Below are 19,806 nucleotides of genomic sequence, written 5' to 3'. Positions count from 1 at the left end.
GTGTGCCCTCAGGCCTGGAGGGAAGCAAACGTCATTCCATTACCTAAGAATAGTAAACCCCCCTTTACTGGCTCAAATAGCCAACCAATCAGCCTGTTACCAACCCTAAGTAAACTTTTGGGGAAAATTGTGTTTGACCAGATACAATGCAATTTTACAGCACGCTTATAGGGAAGGGCATTCAACAAGCACAGCACTTACACAAATTACTGATGATTGGCGGAGAGAAATTGATGACCAAAATTTTGTGGGGCTGTTTGGTAGATTTTGGTGTGGCTTTTGACAATATCGATCATAGTGGCGGCAGGTAACCTAGTGGTTAGAACGTTGGACTAGTAACTGAAAGGTTGCAAGATTTAATCCCTGAGCTGACAAGGTAAAATCTGTCATTCCGCCCCTGAACAAGCCAGTTAACCCACTGTTCCTAGGCCGTCATTGAAAATAAGAATTTGTTCTTTAACTGACTTGCATAGTTAAATAAAGGTAAAAAAATTATATATATTTGATGTGTGCATAAATGTGAGAAGAAAGCGCATGCAACCAGGTGTTGAATAACATGTGCCCAGGGAGACAGCAACCTTACCTTAGACCCAGGGCCAGCTCTGGCTTGACCTGTTGTCTGCTGCTAGAAAAACATATGTGTTATGGCTTTAGACCCCCTGCTATATTGTGGATAAAGAGTTACCTGTCTAACAGAACACAGAGTGTGTGCTTTAATGGAAGCCTTTCCAACATAATCCAGGTCAGAATCAGGAATTCCCCAGGGCAGCTGTCTAGGCCCCTTACTTTTTTCAATCTTTACTAATGACATGCAACTGGCTTTGAGTAAAGCCAGTGTGTCTATGTATGCGGATGACTCAACACTATCCATGTCAGCTACTACAGCAACTGAAATGACTGCAACCCTTAACAAAGAGATGCAGTTAGTTTCAGAGTGGGTGGCAAGGAATAATTTAGACCTAAATATTTCTCAAACTAAAAGCATTGCATTTGGGACAAATCATTCACTAAACCCTAAACCTCAAGTAAATCTTCTAATGAATAATTTGGAAATTGAGCAAGTTGAGGTGCCTAAACTGCTTGGAGTAACCCTGGATTGTAAACTGTCATGGTCAAAACATATTGATACAACAGTAGCTAAGTTGAGGAGAAGTCTATCCATAATAAAGTGCTGCTCTGCCTTCTTAACACCACTATCAACAAGGCAGGTCCTACAGGCCCTAGTTTTGTCTCACCTGGACTATTGTTCAGTCGTGTGGTCAGGTGCCACAAAGAGGGACTTAGGAAAATTACAATAGGCTCGGAACAGGGTAGCACGGCTGGCCCTTAAAAGTACACGGGGAGCTAAAATGAATGATATGCATGTCAATCTCTCCTGGCTCAAAGTTTTTGTAAGAAGTTTTGACAAGCTGAATTTTTTATAAAAAATAAATAAATATATATTTGACCTTTATTTAACTAGGCAAGTCAGTTAAGAACAAATTCTTACAGACAGCTTGTGAATGCCGAGCTGTCTGTTTAAACTACTAGCACATAGCTCGGACACCAATGCATACCCCACAAGACATGTCACCAGAGGTCACTTCACAATCCCCAGGTCCAGAACAAACCTTGGGAGGCGCACAGTACTACATAGAGCCATGACTAGACGGAACTCTATTCCACATCAGGTAACTGATACAAGCAATAGAGTCAGATTTAAAAAACTGGTAAAAATACACCTTATGGAACAGCAGGGACTGTGAAGCAACATAAACATAGGCACAGACAACATGCATACACACACACATGATAACACACACACTATACACACACGTACATTGTAATATTGTTGTATGGTGGTATTATACATGTTGTATTTTAGATATGTAGTGGTGTAATAATGTTTTATATGTTATGTAAGAGCCTTAATGTGTTTGGACCCCAGGAAGAGTAGCTGCTGCTAATAGGGATCCCTAATAAATACAAATTCAAATACAAATGTCTGGAATTAAATCTTTAATGTATGTTTCCCTGTATAATTAAAGTCCCCAAGCCTCTCATCATGCAACAAGGTTTACAATGTTGGAATGCAAAATGACTCATTGTTGGCACACAATATACTTTTTTTTTTTAAACGAATAGGCCTAAATGTATTAATTACTTAATACATAATTTATCAATTATTTATTAATTAAAATGTTTTTTGAAAAAGATAATTAAAGTAAGCAAGCCTTGTAATATGTTCAATATAATAGTCGCTGTAAACGTATTCATAATGCTTTATAGTTTACACAGGTGGTTTATGGAAACTGTTAGCAACATAGGATGAGATAGACAGTTACCATATTCTCCAATCTGGGCGCGTTAAGCATCACTGGTCCATGCGCTGCCTTCAGTCTCCTCGCAGTCGAAGGGAGGAGAGCGAGACAATACGCAGCACCTCCATACACGTAGTGATGCAACTGTTGTATTACGGTTTCATATATTGTATATTTCTAGAATTCCTTCTTCTTAGAGGGAAGAGAACCCTTAGACACTCGGGACAGGTCGATCGGCGCTTCTACGGCAGCAAAGAATTCACGAGCTGAAGACTGACTGTAGCAGAGTTGTAGGGCTACCGTAAAGCGAGCACTCGACGGTTTCATTAGATGCGTTTTCAGAAACGACGACATTATGTTTTGACGTGAGTAACCTATTTTACATATTTCGTATTCAGTAATATTTGCAATGTTTTTAAGATTGGCAATGTTGTGGATGTGCAGCCTTACTGTAGATAAATAGCCCAAGCAAGAATGTAAGACGTTATTTCACTGGTCTACACATAAAGTATGTTAGCCTACACACAAATACTACAAACTTAGCTTCTTACCCGTGCTTTTAAGGTTATCCTGAGGTATAGCCCACATCTACTGTAAATACAGTGGCAGTAGGTTAGCCTATAATAACCTTCACTTTAGTGGATAAATACAGTTAGATTCCAAAACGAAGCAACCTACTTCAACAATGTTAGATTGACAGGTGTCAAACTTTGAGATAGGCTATTATTGTTGAATAAACTGCAGAGGGCACACATGTAACACAAAACAAAACACATCCATTGCTGTAGTCGTCATATCTAAATAGTAGTTCATAGTAGTAGCTAGTAGTAGTTGCTGTGGTTTTCCTAATTCTGTAGAACAGCTTGTGTCCTGGGGTGGTGAGAGTGACAGCACCATGGCTCATCTAAGGGGCCTGTGGCCAAGCAGCTACTCATTACTGTGCAGCAGCAGCTCTGGTTTCTGTTGGCTGGAGACTGCGTGTGGCTCATCATCAGGGGTCACTGTGACGGGTGTTGCATCGTGATGAAACTATATTTTTTACTAAGACACACTGAGTAAGGTTAACTAAATGACTTCATCTGAATTCACATACCAAAAATCAATAACAGATCATTAAAACCTTTAATACAGCAGTATCACAAGTATTACATTACACAATATGTTTTCTGTTATAATTGTGTCCTAATACTGTCTCGTAGCCTATTATTATTAATCTCCTACATAAACAGTTCGGTTAGGTGTAGTGTCAGTCAATGATAAACACGAGAATTTATAACAATTTATAACAACATCGTTAAATGGAAGATTTTCTAAGGTCCTTGATACACGCCCTTCACCTGGACTCATACTTAGTTGCTCCTTGACTAGAATTTTACAGGCTCACACACATAGCACTGATTCTAGCGTTCGTCTGCCGATCATTCAGCACGCTGTGTTTTAGGGACCACCCGCTGTCTGACTGCCGACATTTTCAGGTGATTCTACATGTAAAATCGGTGAGCACTCGGTTCGCAAATTGCGTTCAGTGGTGCTTAGTACTCTCGGCCAGCAAACACTATTGGTGTGTCTGAGCCCTAATTCCTTACTAGACTGAAATTGCGTAATCAGTCAACTATTCATGTTTCTTTCCACTCTCCAAAATGAACAGTGGTTCTCAAACTTTTTTGCTTACTGTACCCCCCCCCCCCCCAAAAAATCCTAGAAACAAAATTATTTATATTAAGAAGCAAAGTGGAAGGCAGCATCGTTTTTGTTTGGAACAGTCTGTTGATTGCATTTGACCTAACAGAACAGCATGCAAACGTACACTGAGATTACAAATCATTAAGACCACGTTCGTAATAGTGAGCTATACCCCCTTTTGTCCTCAGAACAGCCTCATTTCGTCGGGGCATGGACTCTACAAGGTGTCTAAAGCGTTCCACAGGGATGCTGGCCCATGTTGACTCCAATGCTTCCCACAGTTGTGTCAAGTTGGCTGGATGTCCTTTGGGTGGTGGACCATTCTTGATACACACGGCAAAATGTTTAGTGTGAAAACCCCAGCAGCGTTGCAGTTCTTGACACATTTAAACTGGTGCGCCTGGCACCCTCTGAATGGCACACATACACAATCCATGTCTTAAATCCTTCTTTAACCTGTCTCCTCCCCTTCATCTACACTAATTGAAGTGGATTTAACAAGGGACATCAATAAGGGATCATAGCTTTCACCTGGATTCACCTGGTCAGTCTATATCATGGAAGCCTATGTCATATACACTCAGTATATAGTGAATCTAACAGCGTGGAGGAGGAACTTCGCTGCTTGAGTGACAGGGGCGGGGCTTTGTGTGTATGGGAAGCAGCCGCAAGAGGAAAGAGGGAGAGAGACGACAAACAGAGTAAACTATAAAAACTGACGTTAAACGCAGACAGAGTAAACTATAAAAACTGACGTTAAACGCAGACAGAGTAAACTATAAAAACTGACGTTACACGCAGACAGAGTAAACTATAAAAACTTACGTTACACGCAGACAGAGTAAACTATAAAAACTGACGTTAAACGCAGATAGAGTAAACTATAAAAACTGACGTTAAACGCAGACAGAGTAAACTATAAAAACTGACGTTAAACGCAGACAGAGTAAACTATAAAAACTGACGTTACACGCAGACAGAGTAAACTATAAAAACTGACGTTACACGCAGACAGAGTAAACTATAAAAACTGACGTTACACGCAGACAGAGTAAACTATAAAAACTGACGTTACACGCAGACAGAGTAAACTATAAAAACTGACGTTACACGCAGACAGAGTAAACTATAAAAACTGACGTTACACGCAGACAGAGTAAACTGTAAAAATTGACGTGGCGTTTCAAAATAATGCGAAATGGATATCTCTTGTGATATGTATATTGCACGTGAATATTGCAATTTCGATGTGAATTCGATTAATTATGCAGCCCTACTCCCAATTGCATTTTGCACTTCCCAGGGTACCACCTCATTTGCATTTTACAAACAGGTCTATGTTGAGTCTTCCTAAGTACCCCCTGTGGATAGGCCAAGTACCCCCCAGGTTGAGAACCTCTGATTAACAGAACGTATACTCACATTACATGTATACTTCAAATCTAAAGGTTTCAGTTTCTTCTCTTTTCAGTTTAGCAAATTTCATAACGGCATGTTAAATGTGTGTTTCTAAACAAAAAATCAAGACTGACATTTTGTTCTACATATTCTTAATTGTTGACTGTCAAAGGGTCCATAGACAGTGTGTGAGTAATTTGAGCGGCCATCTAGATGAACTAGGCAGGCAGCATCTCCAGTATCTTTCTCATCTTTCTGTGAAAGGTTAGACAAATGCCACAAATAATTGTCAAGAGCAGTTTCCTTATAATGTCTTTCCGTTGGCTTGCCACTATGATTATCTGAGGAGGATAAGGTCAGAAGGGCCAATGAATATCTAGTCGGCCTTGCGGTGTCTGTGTGGAAGCCATCAAGCTTACTGTGACAGTAAGGATGTGAGACTGTGAGGCGTAATCATTGACAAATGAAGACTGTCTGTGACGGTGAAAGTGGATTTCTGGCTGCACCTCTTGTTTCTGTGCATCCAGTCACTGCTGCGGCCGTCCCAAATGACACCATATTCCCCATAAAGTGCACTACTTTCTGGTCAAAAGCAGTGCACTATATAGGGGAAATTATGCAATTTGGGACACACAGCCTGTGTAAAGAGGCCTTAGAGCCAGCTGCTGACAGACTCTGTATGACTGAATGGACTGTGTCTGTGTGGACTCTGCCATGTTAAGCAGGATTACTACAGTAAGTCAAGCACCAATGCCAAGATTAGCAGTGGAAAGCAAGGATGCGTCCCAAATGGCACCATAGTCTCTATTTAGTGCACTACTTTTGACCAGGACCCTCTTTATATAGGGGTTAGGGTGCCAATTGGGATCGTAGCCCAAGACTCTTAACACTCTAGGCATGGATCTAGCTCCCATCTCGGTGGGATCAGAGATGCAGCTCTGATGGCCGTCGAGTGCTTAACTGGTTCACTAAGCATCATGCTGATGCAGGGCTTGAATTTCATGTTTATAAAAGAGGTAGAAATCGAAAAAGGACCGGCTGTATGTATGCCCTCCCTCGTTTTGCCACCAGTGCTTTTGTCTGCCCTGCTTGCAGTGTCTACTCAACATTTGAGATTTTAGTTTTGAGTGGAGATGTGTGATGGCTCCCAAAGCTGCATCCCTAGATACAAGATTTTGAATTGAAAAAAACACTTTTTCATCAAATCGGCTTTTCATGTAGGTAGCAATTTTATTCCACTGTGTAGTTACTGCCACAAATGGTATTTTCTTTCAAAGGGTAGCCCTTTGAATTACCCTTTCAATTCAAGCCCTTATTCCTGCTTTTACACCCTATTTTCAAACTTGGCCTCATGTTTTCAGATATCTCAAAATGAAGTTCTGAGTCACAAGGTGTAACAAGGTGTGAGTCAAGTGACGTTTCTTTTGTTCCCGTAAAACAGATAGAAGCAATTATCTGGGAGCTGCTATAGTGTTAGAGACATTCCATAAACAGTCAAGTGTTTATCACCCCATAAAGTTCCTTTATTCTGCAGTTTGACATCAAAAGGGGGTTTGTTGATATCGTTTGACAGACAAATGAACAGCATGCTAGTCCAAGACATTCCCATTGAGAGAATGATAATTAGATGTCTGTTTTTTAATACACTGAACATTTAATAGGAGGGCTTGTGGTTGTCAAACTGCTGGTGTTGGGGAATTAGCACAAAGTCTACAAGGAATTGAGAGGCACAGGTTGATTCTTTTTGCTCTACCGATCATTTCACCTTTCACTTGGCAGTCTGAGATTTTCAACTTGAAGCTAAAATAGAAGATTCTCAATAAAACGAACTATACTATGTAAAATATCAGGACACAGAGATAGTCACATGGTGGCCAAATGTTCTCATTAGTTGCTGTTAAAAATCACCATAGAGGCATCTTGTGGAACACTGGGGAGGCAATGCTGAATTGATCTGATTTGTATTTGTATTTATTATGGATCCCCATTAGTTCCTGCCAAGGCAGCAGCTACTCTTCCTGGGGTTTATTATGGATCCCCATTAGTTCCTGCCAAGGCAGCAGCTTCTCTTTAAGGCAGTTACAAATAAAAAACATTACATTACACTTCACAACAGATTTCACAACACTATTCTACTACCACATGCTGTATCTACAACACAAAATCCATGTGTACTTGTGTGTATAATGCATATGTTATCGTGTGTGTGTATGCGTGTGTCTGTGTGTGTGTGTGTGTGTGTCTCTTCACAGTTCCTACTGTACCGTAAGGTGTAGTTTTATCTTTTTTTATCTGATTTTACTGCTATTGTCATGAGGAAAAGTTCATGTTCTGAAGCTTGTGCTCTTTAACTATCGTTATAATGTAATGTGCTGTGAGTCACAGATGGCATCGTTGATGGCAGAGGGTACTGTAAGGAGAGACGCTAAATACATTTGTCAAAAAATGTCAAGCACTCACTCATTTTAAGTGATTCACTCTTTATTTAATAGCATCTCCAGCCACTCGTTTGTGTGGGTTGCCTTGGGCAGCCCGCCGATTTCCATTGTTCATTTCTGCATCTCGCTGTGTCAATCATTTAGTTGGTTTCCTGCCGCACTCGCTGGCTGCATTAGCAATACAATGTCCATTTCTGTAACCATGTAATCAATGAGAGACAACGTGCTGAAGTAGTCTTGGAACAGTTGAACTGCTGTTATAATCTCATACAGTTGTGTTTCTTTTGAAGCACTTAAATAAAGGTTAAATAAAAAAAATAATAAAGCAGTTATAGCAGTTATAGCTAAGTTCTCACCTTACATTGGGGGAGAGGGGGTTCATTTGAGCCAAAATAGTACTTTTCTGGGAAACCATACACGAAATGAATTATTTGACCAAATGTTTAGGAAGAGATCTTCCTTTCATTGAGTTTGTGAAGGAACAAACCACATGGAAAAAGTGTGAAGTAAGGTCCAAAAAACTGATTTTCACCAAGTCAAATGAATTTATTGTGTTAGAGATAATTTTAAGATTGTTCTATACATCAGTTGGGGTCTCTAGAAGCTTCAATATGAGGTCCTAAACCTAGCATGATAGTGCCTTGTAACTGTGTGGGCTAATATAGACTAAATGTTTGCCTTGGGGAAAGTTGAGCCAATGGCCATGGGGTAAGTTGAACCAATGGTTGAGCCAATGGCAAGTTGAGCAAATTTAAGTGTTTTCTTCCCAGGCACAATGCAAGGCATTATCGCTGGGATATGAGGTAGCAACAGGGCCTGGCCTATGTTAAAGAGCCACTGAACATTCTGATTGGCATGTGTTTTTCTGTTGCTCATTCGAAAAACAATATTTCAGCCTTGGATGTGTATTTCCTGACTGATTCCACATTTCGTTAATGATGTTTGTACCCCATGATACGCTGTAGACGTGGAAGTCTATTTCACTTCCTCAAAATCCCCAGAATGAATCTAAGATAACTCATGAAATCTGTAATACATTTTGACGTTTTTCCGAGGATGTTTTGGTTATATTAACCTACTGTAAGTTGTTTGGTTCAGTATTTCTCAAGTAAATAAAGTTGGACCTGCTGGGCACGTCTGTCTAACTCTCTATGCTATTTGATAGAGAGCAATCACCACAGCTGTTCATGTTAGTGGGCAAATGGTCATTGTCAAATAAAAACCCAACCTTCATTTACCCGTTGTGACACACGGATGTTCCAAACTCAGTTTTAGACCAGACTGACTTTATGACCCAAGTTATGCTATTTACCCTTTGTAGTACATTTTGACACTAGAATAACTGTTTCTGACTCGAATCAATACCACATAGGACATTTTCAAAGGGATTTGTTGCTTTTTAAAGGCAGTCACTCTTTAAAGGTGTTACAAAAAGTACATTGTTTGTTAGGTGTTAAGCTTGTGTTAAAATATACTTAAAATGATTAAAAGACAATAAAACTATTGTGATTGTGTTGAATTGTGTTTGGGAAAGAAAGATAGACTTGGTTTTAAAAAGTTTGTGGTAATATTTAATTCAGTACAGAAATGTGTATGCGGCTTAACTTACCCTGTCCTGCAGCTCAACTTACCTCACAAGTTGTGAGTTGTGCCAGGAGACCACTTTTTTTGGACAGCTATGTTTTCAAAACTGTTATGTTTACATGAATTCTGATGATTTATAGGGAAACACAACATCCTGAAATACATGAAGATATCTTTGTTAGAGAGGATACTATATTTCCCTTGACGGAGTGATGCGGAATTTAAAAAAGGCTCAACTTACCCCACTCTCCCCTACCGTCACATGGGGCTAAATATAGTATCTTAGATGAGTAGTTTCAAAATGTCATAATAATTCCCATTATGTGCATACATTTATGCACTTTGGATTGACTTACCAATTAACCTGTAGTACTATACATTTTCTGTGTATTATTTATGCAACTTGTAGGCTATACAGTAACTATAACTTCAAACCTGATAAAATAATTTCCCTTTTAAATGCATATGTTGCATATCTATCAGTTATGTCCAGAGGGGTCTGCAGGACCAAAATGCACTTCCATCCCTGAAGAGAAAAGTACCTTCGCTGTCTTCTAACATCCAGGTTGTATGAACTGTAATCTGAATCTTGATTTTGATGCGTTTATTAGGGGTGTAACAATTCACCAAGCCCACGGTTAAATTATGTATTGCGGTTTTGGGGTCACAGTTCGGTTCGCTTTCGGTACAGCAGTAAAATGAAATGCCAACAGTTACTGGAGTTCATTTTGGTTTATTTAAGAAAATACAAAGCGTTGGTATTCCTGATTGTGAAAACACAAAATACTCATAAAAAACCACACTAAAATAAAGTGCAATATGTGTGTAAAGTCAATATGTAAACAAAGAGAAAACTATTCACAGTTGTGTGACTCTCATAAAGGCGGTGTGTCTATAGCACAGTACTTTTCATCTCCCACTCCGGGGTAATGTGATGGGTCACTGTTAAGTAGCTCTCTGAATCCCTGGAGGGCCATCATCTGCAGTAAGCGCACCACAGGGTACATTGGCCAATTCATTGAAAACTTTGGCTTTGGCTTGCTTATATTGAGCAGGTACAACCTGTTTGCTGAAATTGGTGTGAGAGGGAAGTTCGTAACGTGGCTCAACCACTTTCACAAGGTGCTAAAACCCTCTATTCACAACCACCGAGAATAGGCGCATATCCACGGCTATAAACACTAATCGCGCTTGGAATTTCTTTAGCCTGGTCAGAATCAGCTGTGAAGAGCTGCTTGAATGCAGAGGGGAAGTGAAGTTGTGTTGTTGTTTCTTTGCATTTCTGTCTGGCTCCGGTGGTAGGAATATTGGGGTGATTTTGGTGTAAATGTATCAAAATGTTTGAGGTGTTGGCAGCTACATAGGCTATTCTCGATGAGCAGTGGCGACATATGTTAACGTTTTATACACAGCTCTCTGTCCATCGCCGTTGTACTCTACTTGGAAGCTAACATTTTCCCAAACTGGAGATTTAAACGATGATGGAGGATCCTCCTGGTTTATTGGCCCCAACACTCGCCATCGTACAGAACTAGTTCCCGGCTGTGCCTCACAAATGGATAGTTTGAAATGCCGCAATTAAGATTTGAATTTGGATTACAATTTGCACATAGTTGTTTTAACAGAATAGCCTGAAAAATCGTTTTTTTTTAATGTATTCATTCGTGTTCGCAGTGCGGACCAAACCGAGTTCTCTGTACTGAACGGTTTGGTACAAATAGGTGTATCGTTACGCCCGTAGCGTTTATACTACAAAAGACACTGTGTTATTGAGGCATTATGTCATACAGCCTTCAGGGGGGAGGATATTGGCAGATACATGAAAGGACTTGGCAGTAGTATAGTGAAAGATAATAATAATAATGGAATGGAAATGTGTTTCTTGCATATCCCAACTCCCCCTGAGACACCCGCAGGGAGTGGGGTCACAGCCAGGGTCACCATATCCCAACTCCCCCTGAGACACCCGCAGGGAGTGGGGTCACAGCCAGGGTCACCATATCCCAACTCCCCCTGAGACACCCGCAGGGAGTGGGGTCACAGCCAGGGTCACCATATCCCAACTCCCCCTGAGACACCCGCAGAGAGTGGGGTCACAGCCAGGGTCACCATTGCCGAGCGCCCCTGGAGCTCTGGTCAAAAGTATAGTGCACTATGTAGGGAATACACTGCCATTTGCAAGCAGCTAAAGTAAACGGTCCACAGTGAGGGATGAATAATATTCAACACAAACAATAGCACACAGCAATGGAGAGAGGCTATGGATTATATAATGGAACTGTGTACCATTGAGACGATGGTGGAGATTGCAATTAATGCTCATGGCTCCTCAGAGGGATCTTTGAGGAACCAGTAGTCAAAGAACCAGTCTGCAGTGGAGTGAGCATGGTGGAGATGATAATGAGGGGTAATGTGGTGCTTGTAAGCAGCATGAAAGTGCCAAAGGAATCAAAGACGAGAAGACACAGAATCCTCCATTAAATATACGTCAATGACAGTGGAAACAAAGAACAAAGACCTAAACTCTTCATGTGTTTGTTACGGGTGGTGTGTGTGTGTGTGTGTGTGTGTGTGTGTGTGTGTGTGTGTGTGTGTGTGTGTGTGTGTGTGTGTGTGTGTGTGTGTGTGTGTGTGTGTGTGTGTGTGTGTGTGTGTGTGTGTGTGTGTGTGTGTGTGTGTGTGTGTGTGTGTGTGCATGGGTGTGTGTGTGCATGTGTATGGGGAGGATAGTTGAAATAGCTTATTTATGAAGGCATCAACCCCCCTCCCCCTTTCACGCCAGCTGTTTATGACACTACAGTGGAGGCTTTGATCATCAGGCCAAGGGCACAGAGCTTGACGTGACAGATGCAGACCAGAAGGTAGGAACCGTAATTGTTGCTCTCTCACTCAAGTTTTTAAAATAGATGTGTCTCTTCATATCACAGCATTTCTTTACTCCACTGCCAAGTATTGTGTTATTATACCCCTCGTGAAAATACCCCAAAATATGTTTTGGACACACCCCCTGAGCTATAGTGCCACGCAATACAGATAAGATCTACTATTGCACTTCTTTGTGAAAAATAGTGCCTCTAACGACTTCAGGTAAATTATTTTCCCAATAACTTGTACACAATTACAAGTTTGAACTCAAAGAGTTCAATTATCACAACGCATTATCACAACAGTCAACAGTAGTACAAGGTGCCTTGGGAAAGTCCATTCAAAACAGGAGGAATGTTGCACCTGCTACCGGAGCTGCGAATTGTCATCACTAATTTATTACCAGGGATTTCAGACAACGCAGGTGCCCAAACCCCATGCTCATCTGACCTGGAAATGACTGCAAGCCAAACAGCTGCTTCATACATTCATGTCTAAATTGCTGTCATGCACTTGATTGTCCCTATTGAGTGTGATCTAATTACATGATAAGCATAGTAGGCATATATTTTTTTGCAAAAAAAGCTATTTGAATCCTACATTTCTGTCATGCGGGGTTACAGGTACAATATTTAAATTCATATAATTTCATATTGAATCCATATTTGTTTTATTCATCAACCCCGAACTCCCATCCCATCCCCCCAACCCCAATCAGCAAACAAACTTCTCATTTCTCAAGTAAGGCCCTATGCTGTAGGTGATTTATCGTAATTAATTATATCAACAAAATGTCCACGATAAGTCGTCGGTTTGTTCGGTGTCAATCATTTTTGGTTTATTGTCCCAGCTCTAGTTGACATGGAACATATAAAAAATAGGCTACCTGATCTAATAGCAAGCTCGCTCCACGTTTTCATATAGGTAGCAGACCTGCATTTAAATACATCTGTATTTGAGTATTTGTTATTTTAAATACTTTTTCTGTGTATTTTAGTATTTTCAAGTACACAGCCCCAAAACAAGTACTTTTATTGGAATGTTTGCATGGTTATTTGTAAAAGAAAAGTATAAAACAGTCTTCCAAATTATATTTTAAATTATTTTCAAAAACGTATTTTAAATATTATTTTCAAATACCTGGGTTAAATGTATGGCGTATGTATGTGAGTATTTTCAAATACTTTCCAAGTGTATTTTCAAATACATTGTATTATTCAACTACTTGATTTTTCCAATAAAAGTTATCTAAATACTTACTTTGGAATGTATGTGAAAGTAATTGAGATATTTGAAATAGTACTTGAACCCAGGCCTGATAGGTAGTCACGATAATTATTAAATACATTAATGACATGAAATGCATACACTTCTCTTGCCACTGACGTTTACACCTCAGGGAAATAATTACTATAGCATTGACACGCCATGCATGAGATTTGCATGGCTAGTTAATTCAAGGCAAGGCTATGCTACCCTAGAGCACTCCAGCAGTAGCTGTCAGGGAAACAATTATTTCTACCCAATTATTTTCTCCTCTGAGACAGAGGCGTAAAAGTGAATTGGATATTGGAGGAACTGTTTTATGTTGCTTCTTTCAAGGCTTTTTCTTTTATTGATGTCAGGTCTTTACCAAAGTCTTGTATGCATCACAGAGGGTAATTATATCCTACAATAGATCCATAATGCTATAAACAAGACTGCTGACTTATTGAGACCAGACAAATGACCAATCAATATATTTCATAGAGACACATTTATTTTTTTAATTACATTTACAATGTTTTTCCTTTTCTTGAATATCTTATTTGCCTGATGACAAACTGAATTCTTCCGCAGCTCTATTGTACCCTACAGTCAGAGACTGTGTTGAATTTTTTAATGGGGATGGGGGGGGGGGGGGGGGGGGGTTAAAGGTACAATATTTTAATGAATAGAATTTCATATTGTATTCCATTTTTCTTTTCCTTATTTCATACATTGTACCTGTGGGCTGCCACTCAGAAGAAGAAGACCACAAGAAGATAATAAAAAAAATAAACATTACAAAAGGTGCATAATTACAAAGTATTGATAATGTTGATCATATTTTAAAGTTTAAATAATAATAAATTCAGTATGAACAGGAAAAGAAAACAAAACACAAAACAACCCCAACCTCCCATCCCATCCCATCCCCCCAACCCCAACCTCCCATCCCCCCAACCCCAACCTCCCATCCCATCCCCCCAACCCCAACCTCCCATCCCCCCAACCCCAACCTCCCATCCCATTCCATCCCCCCAACCCCAACCTCCCATCCCCCCAACCCCAACCTCCCATCCCATTCCATCCCCCCAACCCCAACCTCCCATCCCCCCAACCCCAACCTCCCATCCCCCCAACCCCAACCCCCCATCCCATTCCATCCCCCCAACCCCAACTCCCATCCCCCCAACCCCACACCCCATCCCCCCAACCCCAACCTCCCATCCCATTCCATCCCCCCAACCCCAATCTCCCATCCCATTCCATCCCCCCAACCCCAACCTCCCATCCCCCCAACCCCAACCTCCCATCCCATCCCATCCCCCCAACCCCAACCTCCCATCCCATTCCATCCCCCCAACCCCAACTCCCATCCCCCCAACCCCAACCTCCCATCCCCCCAACCCCAACCTCCCATCCCATTCCATCCCCCCAACCCCAACCTCCCATCCCCCCAACCCCAACCTCCCATCCCATTCCATCCCCCCAACCCCAACCTCCCATCCCATTCCATCCCCCCAACCCCAACCTCCCATCCCCCAACCCCAACCTCCCATCCCATCCCCCCAACCCCAACCTCCCATCCCCCCAACCCCAACCTCCCATCCCATTCCATCCCCCCAACCCCAACCTCCCATCCCCCCAACCCCAACCTCCCATCCCATCCCATCCCATCCCCCCAACCCCAACTCCCATCCCATCCCCCCAACCCCAACCTCCCATCCCATTCCATCCCCCCAACCCCAACTCCCATCCCCCCAACCCCAACCTCCCATCCCATTCCATCCCCCCAACCCCAACCTCCCATCCCATTCCATCCCCCCAACCCCAACCTCCCATCCCCCCAACCCCAACCCCCCATCCGATCCCCCCAACCCCAACCTCCCATCCCCCCAACCCCCCACCCCATCCCCCCAACCCCAACCTCCCATCCCCCCAACCCCAACCTCCCATCCCATCCCCCCAACCCCAACCTCCCATCCCATCCCCCCAACCTCCCATCCCCCAACCCCAACCTCCCATCCCATCCCCCCAACCTCCCATCCCCCTAACCCCAACCTCCCATTCCATTTGACTAGGCCATTCCAAGACATTTAAATGTTTCCCCTTAAACCACTCAAGTGTTGCTTTAGCAGTATGCTTAGTGTCATTGTCCTGCAGGAAGGTGAACCTCCGTCCCAATCTCAAATCTCTGGAAGACTGAAACAGGTTTGCCTCAGAATTTCCCTGTATTTAGCTCCATCCATCATTCCTTCAATTCTGACCAGTTTCCCAGTCCCTGCCAATGAAAACATCCCCACAGCATGATGCTGCCTCCACCATGCTTCACTGTGGGGATGGTATTCCTGGGGTGATGAGAGGTGTTGGGCTTGCGCCAGACAGTGTTTTCCTTGATGGCCAAAAAGCTAAATTTTAGTCTCATCTGACCAGAGTACCTTCTTCCATATGTTTGGGGAGTCTCCCACATGCCTTTTGGCGAACACCAAACGTGTTCGCCAAAAAGCAATGGTTTTTTTTCTGGCCACTCTTCCGTAAAGCCCAACTCTGTGGAGTGTACGGCTTAAAGTGGTCCTATGGATAGATACTCCAATAGCCTACAACAGATCCATAATGAAATAAAACAACACTGCTGACTTATTGACACCAGACAAATGACCAATCAATATATTTAATAGAGATACATTTATTTTTTAAATTACATTTACAATATTTTATCCTTTCTTGAGTATCTTATTTGCCTGATGACAAACTGAATTCTTCCGCAGCTCTATCGTTTGCTACATACTTCAGTCTGAGACTGCCATCATTGAAGTCATTTGTGGTGACGTCAAAATGATGGGTGTTGTACAAAACAATGTCATCAGTGATTGGATCATCTCTAACCAATCACATTATCAAAGCCAATGACAAGTTTTCTAACCACCGCTTTACCCACGTGTGTTCTGGCTCTGGCCCAACCCATCGGTTCCTGGGACCAATCAGATGGTCGAGAATGGATTTCCATTGGCGTAGCGTTTGGCCGGAGCAAGGAGTTTGGGTTGCCAGGCAATCTGCCTGTAGGCGATGCACTTTATATGAACCAATGTAAAGACTCGTATTTACACTCATTGCTCTAATGTAAGCTATCTGACGTTTTTCTTCTCTGTAAGGCTAAGAGATGTTCTTCTATGGCTCTGCGATCTTAATTTGAATTTCTCATTTTACAGACTCAAAAGCCACAGTGACTCTTTTACCTCAGCCTCTTCCATCCTCCATCATGTACAGTACATAATTACAACAGGATGTTCCTAGCTAAGTGAATGTAATTGGGTTCCTGTCATCCCCTAGTGCCTATGTTTTCTCCAGGTAGTCATTCACCTCTTAATATTGAGCTCATGTATTATTCACGAAGCCTGTCCCGCTGCTGCGACCCTTAACTATAATTAGCTTTTCCCAACACCTCCCTTTCTTTAAGACGTACAATCTGGAGAGCGGAGATGGGAGAGGAAGAGAGAGCCAAAGAGAAGCAGGGTGCGCAGAAACAGTTAGTGACACCTTGGTGAGGAGTTGTGCTGTGTGAAGGAGGGAGGGAGGGAGGGGGGGTTACGAAAGAGAGGGAGAGAAAGAGAGAGGGGTGGTTGCGAAAGAGCGAGAGAGGGAGAGAAAGAGAGCGCGGCTACCGATTGCCATTATGAGTGTTTACGCCACTGTTTTGAAGAGCCAATGATCTGCTCTTGTGTGAGTCATGGAGATTATTTAGACTGGTGACAGCGTGCAGCACAAAGCATCGGCAGAACTCCCTCACGCTCCTCACACTGACAACAGACAGGAGACAGAGCAGAGAGAGACACTTCTTAAACGTACAGCAATACAGCCGGCAGGTGAGTGAGTGTAAATGCCTGTAGCTGTGATATTTCATGGTTTGCTGTGTAAAGCTTGAGCATCCTGTATCCTCTCTCTGTTACCAGCGACTTCAGATGATCACGATCTCTCCCCTCAGCATGCTGTTTTATGTCGTTGTTAGAGGTAGACATAGAGGCAGATCTCTCTCTCTCTCTCTCTCTGCATCTTTCTCTCAATCCTCTGTCACTCTCCTTCCTGCCTCCCCCTCTGTCTCATTTCTTGCTGTCACTGTCTGTCATTCTTTTCCCTGCCTCCCCTCTCTCTGTCTTCCTCACTCCCTCCCTGCACTCCTCTCTGTGACAGTGAGTTGTCTCATGTCTTGTGTACAAAGGGTCCATCAAAATGTCTGTGGTCTGGTGGAAGTAACTAATTTCAGGTGGTTAAATTTGTCATCCAAATCATTGTATTCAACATGCTGTTTAGTCTTTTTGGAAGGAGAAGGTGCATGTCACTCCAACCCCCCCCCCCCCCCCCCCCCACACACACACAGCTATAGCCTCCACCTACAAAACAGCCAATGTAGGTGCACACAGTGCCACAGTCTTGTATTACAGAATGAGTCATGGATACATAACGTTATAGTGTGCTCAAGGCATCAGTCTACAGTGCAATTCTAATTCAATTCCCTCTCCCTGTCAATTCCATTTAATTCAAATAACATCCCAGGTCAGTCTTTGAATTCAGATATAATTAAATTCCTTTCAAATTCAATGTTAGGTATATTCCAATAATTAAATTCCCAATTAAATATTATCCCCAACAATTCCACAAATTCAAATTCATTTCCCTTGGGCTTTCAGGCTAATCATGTCACTGTTCAGACAGCCTTGCTACAGCATACTGCTATACTGGAAATATAAGTCATATAAATTATTTAAAATAAATCCTGCAGTCCATTGATACTAAGTGCATTAATTCCATTCACTGGAAAATGTACAAATATAAAATTTCAATTTAATTCCAAAGATTTTTTCAATTCCAATTCAAACAGTTCAAACAGTCTAATTCCAATTCAATTCCATTTCCATATAATATAATATAGTTATATTATATTTGAAGATATTTTTGAATTTGAAGATAGTTCAAATTCGACTTCAATTCAATGTAAATTCTCCGCTTCATGAGTAAATTCAATAATTGAATTGGAATATTACATTGAGACTGGAGCTGTGCAGAGCACACACAGGTAAACCATAGAAGCACTGTTAGAATGTTTTAAATGCTGGAATGAATGGTGCTCTGCTTGTCGTTATCGCATACTATTGTCTGTCTACTCATTGTGATTTACTACCATGCCTGCACTGGGGTTTGTTTGAGGAGGATTCTGCTTCTTTGTGTTAAGAGGTGTAATGTACAGCTCTTATGGATGGGGCTAAATATAGCAGTGGTTTCTGTGTGTGTGTGTGTGTGTGTGTGTGTGTGTGTGTGTGTGTGTGTGTGTGTGTGTGTGTGTGTGTGTGTGTGTGTGTGTGTGTGTGTGTGTGTGTGTGTGTGTGTGTGTGTGTGTGTGCGTGCGTGCTACTTACTATATGTGTGTGTGTGTTGAGAGGTATAGCCTACTGTACAGTAGTCTGAAGATGGGACTAAGCGAAGCGTAGGGGTGTCTGCTGGCCTGCCAAGGATAGTCAGCTGATCTGCTTGGAGGTGCAGGAGATTTATGACCCTCAAGAACAAAAGTGTGTCTGCCTTGGGACCATAAACCATAAATCACAGAGAACTGGTTCAGACCGGGTCAGCAGCTCCTCTGTTCTGTGTTTGTACGTATTTGTATTTATTATGGATCCCCATTAGCGGTTGCCAAGGCAGCAGCTACTCTTCCTGGGGTCCAGCAAAATGAAGACAGTTGTACAATTTGAAAAACATTACAATGCATTACACAACAGATTTCACAACACATTAAGTGTGTGTGTGTGTGTGTGTGTGTGTGTGTGTGTGTGTGTGTGTGTGTGTGTGTGTGTGTGTGTGTGTGTGTGTGTGTGTGTGTGTGTGTGTGTGTGTGTGTGTGTGTGTGGTGGTTGTACTTTTAACGCGGTCTCTCCCTGTCTCAGATGTTTGTTGATATACGGTACAGCTGGGTTGGATGTGCTAGGTTGAATTTCAGTGCATTCCGAAAGTATTCAGACCCCTAGACTTTTTCCACATTTTGTTACATTATAGCCTTATTCTAAAATTGATTAAATAAAAATAAATCTTCATCAATCTACACACAATACCCCATAATGACACAGTCAAAAACAGGTTTTTAGAAATTTTTTGCAAATCTATTAAAAATAAAAAACAGAAATACCTTATTTACATAAGTATTCAGACCCGTTGCTATGAGACTCGGAATTGAGCTCAGGTGCATCCTGTTTCCATTGATCATCCTTGAGATGTTTCTACAACTTGATTGGAGTCCACCTGTGGTA

The 19,806-nt window shown here is 41.9% G+C and overlaps 1 protein-coding gene across 2 annotated transcripts in view; it reads left to right on the top strand.

Annotated features, from left to right (window-relative positions):
• Window positions 1-2,330: 2,330 nt before the first annotated feature.
• Window positions 2,331-19,806, top strand: part of LOC139584344 (alpha-1,3-mannosyl-glycoprotein 4-beta-N-acetylglucosaminyltransferase C-like) — a 179,686-nt gene continuing 162,210 nt past the window's right edge. Inside the window, exon 1 of one of the 2 annotated variants that reach the window (XM_071416059.1) lies at window positions 2,331-2,665. The gene's annotated coding sequence lies outside the window, so the exon portion shown is untranslated. Of the gene's footprint in view, window positions 2,666-17,153; window positions 17,377-19,806 lie in introns of those variants that run through there. The other variant, XM_071416060.1, reaches the window with a different exon arrangement.

This window comes from Salvelinus alpinus, chromosome 9 (assembly GCF_045679555.1).
Source record: "Salvelinus alpinus chromosome 9, SLU_Salpinus.1, whole genome shotgun sequence".
Lineage (NCBI taxonomy): Eukaryota > Metazoa > Chordata > Actinopteri > Salmoniformes > Salmonidae > Salvelinus > Salvelinus alpinus.
This window is presented reverse-complemented; position numbering and strand designations above follow the sequence as displayed.